Below are 11,688 nucleotides of genomic sequence, written 5' to 3'. Positions count from 1 at the left end.
CCTATCACAGCCGCCCCTCACCACTCACATCAGGGCCTGAGCCCACCTATCACAGCCGCCCCTCACCACTCCCATCAGGGCCTGAGCTCACCTCCCATCAAGCCGCCCCTCACCACTCACATCAGGGCCTGAGCTCACCTCCTATCACAGCCGCCCCTCACCACTCACATCAGGGCCTGAGCTCACCTCCCGTCACAGCCACAGACTCATTAGATTCTCACAGGACTGTGATACCCACTGTGAACAGCACGTGAGGTACCTGGGTTGTACCCTGTGGGGCATCTGTGGAAATCTTTGTTAGATTCGTAAGAATCTAATGCCTGATCATCTGAGGTGGAGCTGAGGCGGCGAGATGCTGGCACTAGGGAGCAGCTATACCCAAGATGGGACCATCTAGTGGCAGAAAGACAAACTCAGGGCTCCCACTGTGTCTGCTTTATGGTGAATCAAATAATTATTCCATTACACATTCATTACAATGCAATAATTACAGAAATAAAGTGCACAACATGTACCATCCCCGACCTCCGTGTGTGGAAAAAATGTCCATGAACCCAGTCCCTGGTGCCATAAAGGTTGGGGTCTGCTAGTCTCAGGCACAAATCCCTTCCTAAAGCCCTAAAAATGGAACAAAATCTAACCTCTTCACCACAGTCTACAAATCCCACCATCTACTTTTCCAATCTTATCTTTCTCTACTGTCTCATCATTTACTCTCCCCAAATAATAACTCTTTTCTCTTTCTGGCCCTTAAACACACCACGCTAATTCACTTCTCAGCTCCTCTGCACTCAGTGCTCCTGCCGCTCAGAATGTCCTCTGCCTCAATCATCACACTGCTCCTCCTATCTTCACTCAGCCCTCTACTTGAACCACTCCGTCCCAGAGAACAACAATGCACCATTTCATCAGTGGGTGTATCATTTGTCTCACCCCTACCTCTCCTCCGCAAAGGAAAGCCTCCCAGGACAGGAGGGACTTGTCTGTCCTGCTTATTGCTGTATCATCGAGGCTGGAACACTGCCTGGCACACAACAGAGGACTCATAAATATGCAATGAACTATTGATGGAAAACTGGAATTCTTCAATACTGGCATGCTCAACAGCTCAGAAGCAAGAACGGCAAAGGGAAAGCCGAGCCTACGTACAAAGCGGCAGAGCAGGTACCAGCCCTTACCTGGGCTAGCCTGGCCCACCAGAAATCTAAGATCTTCCCCTCAGTCCCATTCCAAGAACCTCATCGGTGCTCATGGTCAGACACTGTCATTGTCATGTCAGCACATCACAGTGTGAGCCCCTGCATCCCTGTGACAAGCCCTAGCTCAGATGCTGGGTTCTCAGCTCCCTGCGGGCGTGCACACCCCCACAGTCCCAAGCTCATCTGGCCGTGGTCACCACAACTACAGAGGCCTCAGCAAGTCTCGTTCCCAGACTCTGTCTGGAAAAGCTGTAGGCCTAAGTCATGTTCACCGAGGCAGCTCTTCTGCATGAAATACATTGCCACAGGCTCACCACAGACTGTCCTGACCCCCACTGCCTTGTCCCCACCATACCTTGTTCAAACCCAAATTTGTCACTCCCCTTGGATATTTTAACTTGGACCACACTACCCTCAGCTTAAAAATTACTTATTGGTCCCAGCACTCTGGGAGGCCAAGGAGAATAGATTGTTTGAGCTTAAAGTGTTTGAAACATGCCTGAGCAAGAGCAAGACCCTGTCTCTACTAAAAATAGAAAAACTAGCCAGGTGTGGTAGTTGGCCTATACTCCCAGCTACTCTGGAGGCTGAGCCAAGAGGATCTCTTGAGCCCAAGAGTTTGAGGATACTATGAGTTAGGCTGATGGCACTAACTCTGGGCACAATAGAGTACCCTGGGCACAAAAGAGTGAGACTTCGTCTCAAAAAAAAGTTACTCAGCTCTTTGCTGAGTTCTTCTCTGGATATTGCCCCTGGCTAAAGAGAGTCATTTCATTCAAGGTTCATCTCTGTGGGGTGGCAGATATCCAAAGACTGGCCATTGCCTCAATTCAGACATCTTTGAGGGGCTTTCCCAACTTCAGAGGTTCCTCAAGGGATCAACTGAGACATCTGTCGGAACTTTGATAGAGTTCAACTTCTTGCTCTGTCTGTCCTGCTTCCTTCTTTCACTCTCCCTGGTCCTCATCTAGACAGCAGTGCCCAATAAATACACTTCCTGCTTGTGTATTTCTATCACAGAGTCTGTTTCCCAGGAAACCTACACTGCATTGTTACCACTGTATGTTGTTTAATGTATATAGTATTTTGCATGGAAAATATATTTCATTACCCTTGTGCTTAGACATAAAAATTAACTCATGTAATAAAATTTGTCATTTGTTTCCATTAAAAAAAAAAAAAGTTACCTATTGATTGCCTGCCCCCCAGGTTAGGGCTCCCCAGTCTTCCCCCCTTGCATTTCTGCCTCAAGCCCCGATCTCAACCAGACTTTTACTAAGGTGCCCAAGTCTCTCACCTCCACAGTTATCTAATGACAGGCGTCCCACAAGCTCTTAGAGATGAAAGAACAGCATTACCCCACTTATACAGACAAAATAAGGCTCAGAGAGGTTAAACAATTTGGACAAGGTCACACAGCACTTAAACAGCAAAGCCAAAATCCAAATCCAATCTAAGCATATAGCCCTGTTCATTATGCTCTGTTCCTTATTCATTTTTTTTTTTGTACCACCAGGACTGAGTACTTAGCAAATACTCCATCAATGTCTAACTGATAGGATGCCTTAAATATCCATTTTTTAAAGCAATACCACCTAATGGGAACTTCTTTCAATGTTTATCTACACAACATAGGGATTTACACAGCAAAAGCACTCTGCACAACCTCTACTCGGCCTGCTCCCCCAGGCCCCACAGAGTACTGGGTGGGCACACTTCTGCCCCTTCAGCCAAGCTGAGTTTTACCAGCTCATACACATTGTAATTGTCCCCACATCTGTTTATGATACTTGCACATGTTATGGGAATTACATAACTTAAATAAATATATGTTATCCAAAAATCTGAGTGTAAAAAGACAGTTGTTCCTAAGAAACCTAAGTTGATTGCTTTAAAGTGACATGATCAATGTGTTACTGCAAAAAATAAAATAAACTTTTTATCAGATTAGATGTGGGAGGAATGAAAGAGAAATTGCATAATTCAAAAAAGACTTTGCACTGAGATTTCTTTTCTAGTGTCTCAGTTCTTGCTGTACCTTAAAAGAAAAGAACTAGAAAATGATAGCTGATGCGTGGCTGTGGTGTAGAGGCTGTGCAGGAGGCAGTATGTGGTCTTCCCATCAGCTGACCATGCTTAGACTCACAACAGGGTACACATGTATTCTTTTTTTGATGATTTTTCCACTTTAATGGCCCCTTATTAATTAAGCTAACTTAAAACATTTTTAAGTTTTAAATAGGCCTGGGACCACAAAAGCCCCTCTGAGTGGTGCTCTCCTGGGACCACCACATGGATGAAACACTATACATGACAGGTTCCTATAACTTCAATTTTAAAGCAAAACAAAAACAACCTGCCTGACAACACTGTGATAACCAAGCCCCCTACCCTTAAAAAAGAAATTTCCTTTGAATCCCTTAGTCCCAACTCCCTCAAGGGTGAGGAGAACTCCGAGAAGAGGCCTGAAGATAAGGGAGTGGTAGGAAGGGGGAAGAACTTCGAGGAGTAACTTGAGATAAGAAAGTGTGTACGGAGGAAAGGCTTGACATACTCCTGCCCCACCTCGTACTACGCAATTCCCTCTCCCCCCAAGTGCTTGCTGTGACTCAGAAATAGGGTATAAAGACCCATTTGATCTGTCATTCTAGGTCACTTGCCTCCAAGGGCAATGACTCCCGGCAGGTGTAATAAATTCTATTTGCATAAAAGTGGGTTCCGTGTCTCCTCAGCTGTGTGAGTCCTAAGAAGACCAATAATAAAATGGGCACATCATGTTAAATTTTCTACCTACTGAGACTGTGTTAAACACTTTGGTGTGTTATTTCTTACCAGTAGTTGATTTTAAACGTCTCTTGAAAAATTCTGTTCCATTTCTAAAATGCTTCTGTAAACATGCAACACATGTTTAATCACTAACTCTTTAAAACATATCTATTCAAAATTATCAGATGTTTCATAAAGTCCTAACACAGGTGAACACTCATAATAACTTGGGGATAAGAACATTTACTGTCAGGGGCAGTGTTTCTTAACATCCTTACCTTTGTTTTTCATATCTATGTCAAATGAAAAACTCTTACCTGCTTTTAGCAAACCAAAACAAATTCTCAAAGCCTGAGAAGTCAAAACCTACAAAACAAAACTACAAATTTAGCAATGAAGCAAAAGTTTTAAGAAATTCAATATCCTTTAGAATTCTCCAAAAATATTAATCAAGACAGCTAAGGAAAAAGCAAACATTTAGTAATTTTTGGATAATGAAAGAAAAAATTTTGTTATAAAATCATTTAAATTTTCAAATTTATAAACGCTGTGTAAGCAATACGATGACACCAATACAATCGGTGTGGTGTGAGGAATTTGGATTTTGAGAAAATAAGTCTGCTATTTCCCTCCTTTGTCGGCAAAGTAGTAAATTTCTCCTCCTCAAGCTGCTTGTCCCCATTTTTCTGATGTGGCCTTGGGAACAAGTGGGAGCTTTTGGTGACAGATTTTGGCATCCCTGGGTGAGCCCATCAGCACCCTGGTAAAATTACACCCCACAGCTGCTAGAAGCAGCCCAGGTCAGAGCTGTGGGTCTTTGTGGTTCAAGCAACTACTTCTCCAGGTGAGAGAGCAAGGGACAGCCTTAGCAGCCGCGGGAGCCTGTTTATCAGCTCCAGGGAATTCCAGTCTGTGTCTTCCCAGAGTAGACACAACACTTTGAAAGTTGAACTCAGTTGAGAAGGAAATGAATTTGGAAACAGTCTGGATGCCAGGCCTTTTTGTGAATTTCCCCGGCATGCACGCCAAGACTCTGATTCCACCCATATGGGGGAGAGGCTTCAGACCTTCCTATTGGTTTTATTTGTTCTGAGGTGCCTTTTATAGGGGGGAGGCATGAGGTCGAGTGGAAGTAGTGGTTGGTTTGAATTCGGAGCTCCTTTATAGTTCCCAGGCAACGGGAGGACTAGGCCACCATTTGGGAAGGGTTTGCCTTCCCGCCCTGTAGGGCACGTGGCCATCATCTGAGGTGCCACTGGGGCAGCATTTGTCCTCTCTGGAGTCCCATCTGTTTGACAGGCCCTGGCATCTTTGTGCTGAGGATCCCTGTATTGTCTGGTATTCGTCAGTTTTGTTGCAAGATAAGAAAGCTCCATGGCCAAGTCCCTTGGAAAAAACCTTTGACAAGAGACTGGTGTTAGGCTGCACTGTTGGATTATCTGAGGACTTCTGCAGCACTTGTCTGATGTAAGGTGTTGTGTGGAGCATGAGGAAACGTGGTGGCTGCCTGCTTGTGACTAGGAGGCGCACTCTGTGTCCGCTGGTCCCTGATCTGTCTTCTCTTGGACGGTTCTGTTCACCTCCTTTGCCCACTTATTTTTTAATGAGGTTCTCTGATTTTTTGTCATGAGTTCTTTGTGGATTCAGCCCTTTGCTGGACGTGTGGCAAGTAGACATTTCCTCCCATTTTGCAGGCTGTCTGTCCTTTGGTCAGATTGTGTCCCAGGCTCTGCAGCCCATTTGTGGATTTTTACTGTTGCCGTGATTCCTTCTGGGGTCTTCTTCAAAGATTACACTAATGTCTGTATTAATTGTCGGAAAAACTTTTATAGATATCAGCCCAGGGAAAAAATTTATGAAGACCCCAAATGACAACTACGGCAAACAACCAAAATAAACAAATGGTTTATTTTGTCTGATAAAATTAAGAAGTTTCTGCCCAGCTGAGGACACAGACATTAAAGTAAACAGACAACCTGAAGAATGGGAGACAAATGTCTGCCTGCCATACATCTGATAAAGGGCAGGTAACCTGAATCCACAAAGAAAGAGTCAGACAACCCCATTACAAAGTGGACAGAAGACATGAACAGAGACTTTCCAAAGGAAGATGGTCTAAAAGCCAACAACACCTGAGAAACACTCACCATCTCTAACCATCAGAAATGTGGATCAAAACCACAAAGAGGCATCACTAAACTCCAGTGAGAATGGCTCTTATCAAAAAGTTCCAAAACAAGGGAGAGAAAGGAACACTTACTACACTGTTAGTGAGACTGTGAACCAGTACAACCTCTATAGAAAGTAGTACGAGGCCAGGCAGGGTAGCCCATGCCTGTGATCACAGCACTCTGGGAGGCTGAGGAAGACAGATTGCTTGAGCTCACAAGTTTGAGACCAGCCTGAGCAAGAGCAAAATCCCATCTCTAAAAATAGCCAGGCATTGTGGCAGGTGCCTGTAGTCCCAGCCATTCAGGAGGCTGAGGCAGAAGGATCACTTGAGCCCAAGGGTTTAAAGTTGCTGTGAGTGGTGATGCCATAGCACTCCACCAAGGGCAGCAAAGTGAGACTCTGTCTTTAAAAAAAAAAAAAAAGTAGCATGGAGATGCCTCATAGAAATGGAAGTAGACCTACCATCTGATCCAGCAATCCCACTGCTGAGTATATACCCAAAGGAAAAAAGGTCATGGTTATCAAAACTATACTTGCACTCAAATGTCTATAACAACGTAATTCACAATCACTAAGATATGGAAACAGCTATGGCCAGGCAGAATGGCTCACACCTGTGATCCCAGTACTCTGGAGGCCGAAGCAGGAGGATCACCTGAGCTCAGGAGTTGGAGACCAGCCTGAGCAAGACCAAGACCCCAACTCCACTAAAAACAGAAAAAATTAGCTGGGCTTGGTGGCACACACCGAAGTCTCAAATACTTTGGAGGCTTGGATGAGGGAAATCGCTTGAGCGAAGGAGTTTGAGGGTTGCCATGAGCTGGGCTGTCTCAGAAAAAAAAAAAAAAAAGAAAGAAAGAAAGAAAGAAAAGAAAAGAGGAAACAACACAAGCACCTGTCAATACATAAGTGGATTAAATTAAAATGTTGTGTATGTGCACCATGGAGTACTACTCAGCCACACACGCAAACAACTGGTGATTGAAAGAGTATCTTTCATAGCAGCTGGGAAGGAATTGGAAACCACTCTAAGTGTGGCAGGACTAGAAAGACCCCACCACGTGCACCCAACACTGGCCTATCAACACTGTGTTGCACGTGTGGAAGTCAAACTCCAGGGGACCATGTAGGTGGGGGGTGGGGGGTGTTAACTCACTTCACTGGTACACTGAACACTCTAGGTGAAGGGACATGTCTAACTTTTGATTTAAAATGTACAAAAGTAAATTATGTGACCAAACCATGTATACATCGTAACATTCTGAAATTAAAATAAATTAAAACAAAAATAGCTGCTCTGTGATTTTGAGCAAATCATTTAACCCTCTTGAGCCTATTTCCACAGTCACAAAAAGGGGTGACTGTCTTACATGAGTGTAAGGTGGAAACACCCAATGAGACGCACGTAAACTGCTCAGCACAAAGCCAAAGACACACTCGTGGAAAAAGCCCTTTATATGCACATCCTTATATTTACATGTCCACATCTAAAGACATTTAAATGTATGCTTTTATTTCTATAGCCCACTCTTCCCAACAGTGAGGCAGCAGCAGCAAGGCCATGGCTCTCTGGAATGCACACAGAACTGTGCACATGCTCATGGCCTTTTCTCATACAGGTTTTCAGTCAGATTCCCAAAGGTGTCCATGGCCCTAGAAGGTTTACAAGCCCACATCACATCTGCTTTGGCTGTATTTTCTCTATTTCCCACATTTATACAGCTCATGAAGTTTGCTTAGAAACTCCAGACACAAGTTAAATTTTAATTCACTCAACAGCAACTAAAAAGTTAAATTAAAAGAATGGTCATAGTAAAATATGGTTCTCCTCTGATCTCTCTTTAAAATAATAAATAACTAAATTCATTCAGCTCAAAATATCTTCCAACTTTGCCATAAATAAAACCAAATACCCAAACAAAAGCCAAAGTTTAAAAACCTGAACAACAATAACAACAACAACAAAAAAAAAAAAAGCAGCAAAGCACACTACAGACACAAATCTGGGAAACCTGAAATAGCTGAGAATTAAAGCTCTATTGCTTAAAAAATGAAGTAACAATTGCTCCTTCTTTGGAGTTCATTTTTCAAATTACTTAGTCCCTAACTCTAAGTTAACAACCTTCACTTCAAACAGCCATTGTATTGTTTTAAAATTGTGCAAGAGACCATATGATGTCAAAGAAGAGACCATAAATAACCAGAGTTATGGTCCTGCTCTGTGTCTGACCCTAAGTCAGCTGGACCTCAGCATTCTATAGTGCTACAATTTTACATTGCAACATGCAATCCCAGGGATTTCTGCTACTCCAATATTATATTTTATTGCTAAAACAGAAACCTACTAAAGAGGTCACCTGGCACAAGATTTGATTTTAAGTAAATTAAGTAAAATTAAGTAATCTGAACATATCAACAACAATAAACATGGGAATTACAGGAAGCTCCTTCCCCTGTCTCAGCACTGTGGGGCAGCACACTCAGAGTGGGGCTCCCGCTAGTAGCTCTTGAAACCTCAGAGCAGCGCTGACACCACCACACACCTCTGCTGCACTGCTCTTTCCCCCAAGGTGGAGAGTACTTTAGGAGAGAAGCTGGACACACAGAACATATATACAGAACAGAGGAGGGAATGTTTTGGTAGATCTTGGTATGTAAAGCCTTATTTTATATTTCATTGGAAAATATTTGTTATGGAAAGGGAGGTTATTTTAATTGATTTTATTTCTAAACTACCTTTTCCAAAATAAGTAGTTCTCAATGAAATACAAAGTTTTAGGCTTAGTGCCTGTAGCATAGTGGTTATGGCGCCAGCCACATACACCAAGGCTGGTGGGTTCAAACCCGGCCCAGGACAGCTAAAACAACAAAGACAACTGCAACAAAAAATAGCCGGGTGTTGTGGTGGGCACCTATAGTCCCAGCTACTTGGGAGGCTGAGGCAAGAGAATGGTTTAAGCCCAAGAGTTGGAGGTTGCTGTGAGCTTTGACACCACAGCACTCTACCAAGGACAACATAGTGAGACTTATCTCAAAAAAAAAAAAAAAAAAAGAGAAAAAAAAGAAATACAAAACTTTACATACCAGGATACCATGCTGAACAGACATCTCTCCCCTTCTTATGGGGAAAATGCTAAACATCTAATAAGCTGCCAAAAGCACCTCCCAGGACATATTCCTGCATACGCTAAGAGCTAAAGTGATGTCACAAAAGGCGGACCCGCATAGCAGGAGGTCTTCTGAAAGGCTGTGATGACTAATATTGTGGGACTGGAACATGATAGTTATTAAAAGAAACATGAGAGGCATCCCGCTATTTCCTACTAGGCCAATGTTCCCCTCACAAGAACTACCACAAAGAGCAAGCCTTTGGGGTTGGTCTCGCGGAGTTTAGTCTCAGGCTCAAAACACCGTCTCCCTGTGCAGCCCATTATGTGAATCAATGAAATCAATAAATCATTTGCTGAAGGTCAGAGATGGGCACAATGAAGCCCTATATTAAAATAAATAAAAATAAAAAAGAAACCAATATAAGTTCTTATTGAAAACAACGCTCCAGAATCTAGCAAGTAGTTTAAGTTACAGAAAAGACCAGAATGAGATGGCATGTTGGTGCTGTGATCTCAGGACACATGCAAACACTTCCTTCCCTGCTAAATAGTATCCATCCAACAGGAACATCCACACTTCAAACACAACCAGTATCCACCAAGGTCTTTAAAATGCCTTACCTCATAAACAGCAAGGGCTAACGAAGCTGTCTGGCAAAGATCAGCAGAAAGCCTTCTCCCTCCCAATACTTCACACTTAACAACTGACAGCATGTCTTAACAAGTTAAGGTGCAGACTTCCGTCTCCACTTTCAAACATTTTGCAGCACACTAGTTAAAACAAATTAAAGAGGCTTGGTCCCTGTAGCTCAGCAGCTAATGCGCCAGCCACATATACTGAAGCAGGCAGGTTCGAACCCAGCTAGGGCCTGCCAAACAACAATGACAACTACAACCAAAAAAATAGCCAGGAGGTTGTGGTGGGCGCCTGAAGTCCCAGCTACTTGGGAGGCTGAGGCAAGAGAATCACCTAAGCCCAGGAATTGGGGGTTGCTGTGAGCTGTGACACCATGGCACTCTACCGAGGGTGGCATAGTGAGACTCTGTCTCAAAAAAAAAAAATTAATTAATTAAAGACTGAAACCACAATTTCCTGTTCATGCAAGTAGAATATAAATATCATTTCTGAAGAATTTAGTCCTAGTTCTTTTTATTGTCCTCAAAACACAGTGTCCCTGTTAGAAGGAATATAAATAAATACAGATTTTTAGATGGCAATTTGGCATCACTATCAAAAGATTAAAATATGCTTATACTCTCTGATCCACTAATTCCATTTTCAGGAATCTATCTTATGAAATTTTTGGATGAAAATACAAAAGCATCCATTCACTGTATCATTTTTGTAAAGGTAAAAAAAATCATCCATCCTAACTGACACAGCAGAGTACCATGCCACCAAATGCACCAGGCCACATATTTTAATATTAATAAAGACCTCTAAGACACTTTGTTCAGTGAAAACAGCTAGCTGCAGAAAAGTAGGGCATCAATATACTTAGTAAAGAAAACTATGTCTGTAAGAGAGAAAGAAAGAGGGAGAGGAAATGAATGCATGGAAAATGGTCTGAATGGACCCAAACTCACAAATGACAGGAGCTACCCTGTGCAGAAGATGGGTCCATGTGTGGGGCGGGCAGCAGGTTCAAAGAGAAGCATCCCTTGATACTTCACATCCAGCTGTACTATTTAAACATTTATGTAACATATATAGAACATTTATTTTTGTATAGAAATTAAGAAAGATACAGGGTAGCGCCTGTGGTTCTAAAGGGTAAGGTGCCTGTCCCATATGCCGGAGGTGGTTGGTTCAAACCCGGCCCTGGCCAAAAAAAAAAAGAAAGATGCAATGTCAACTTTCAGCTAAATTCTAGAATCACATAAAGAAGATACTGAAATAGTAAAAGAAATAAAGGCTATTAATAGTCAAAAACATCCTTTGTAGACTTTACACTTCAAAGAAATAAAGAAAAATTGTGGGCAGTATCAATCATATTATAAATGCATATGACAGTGTTTTCACAAAAGAACAACCATCATTCAGGGAACTGAAAGATTTGTATTTTCCAACTCTGAGAATATAAAAGATACTGAAATCAAAAACATTATTAAAAAGATGTAATCACTCCCAACATCCTTTAGAAATACAATTTTAATAATGACTCCTATTACTCTGGTACAAAATGTACATGGCGTGGGTTTGCTTTCCTTCTTTTTCTTTCTTTCTTTTTTTTTTTTTTTTTTTTAAAAGGAGACAGGGTCTCGCTATATTGCAGTTCGATCTGCTCTTGTACTCCTGGCCTCAGCAATTCTCCCACCTCAGTCTTACAAAGTGCTAGGAGGGAGGATTACAGGCGTGAGCCACTGCACCCAGCCAGGTCTGCTTTTCTGATTTAAAGCTGCCTGCATGAAGAGCTGAACGGTGTGAAGTGTCCACTCTT

At 42.5% G+C, this 11,688-nt stretch overlaps 1 protein-coding gene across 2 annotated transcripts in view; it reads right to left on the bottom strand.

Annotated features, from left to right (window-relative positions):
• The window catches only part of KLHL2 (kelch like family member 2), a 115,915-nt gene that overhangs the window by 61,513 nt on the left and 42,714 nt on the right, over positions 1 to 11,688 (bottom strand). The window lies entirely within an intron of this gene.

Source organism: Otolemur garnettii, unplaced genomic scaffold, assembly GCF_000181295.1.
Source record: "Otolemur garnettii isolate 467f Iridium unplaced genomic scaffold, OtoGar3 scaffold00177, whole genome shotgun sequence".
Taxonomy (NCBI): domain Eukaryota; kingdom Metazoa; phylum Chordata; class Mammalia; order Primates; family Galagidae; genus Otolemur; species Otolemur garnettii.
The sequence above is the reverse complement of the archived record's forward strand: the minus strand, read 5'-3'. Positions and strand labels throughout refer to the sequence as shown.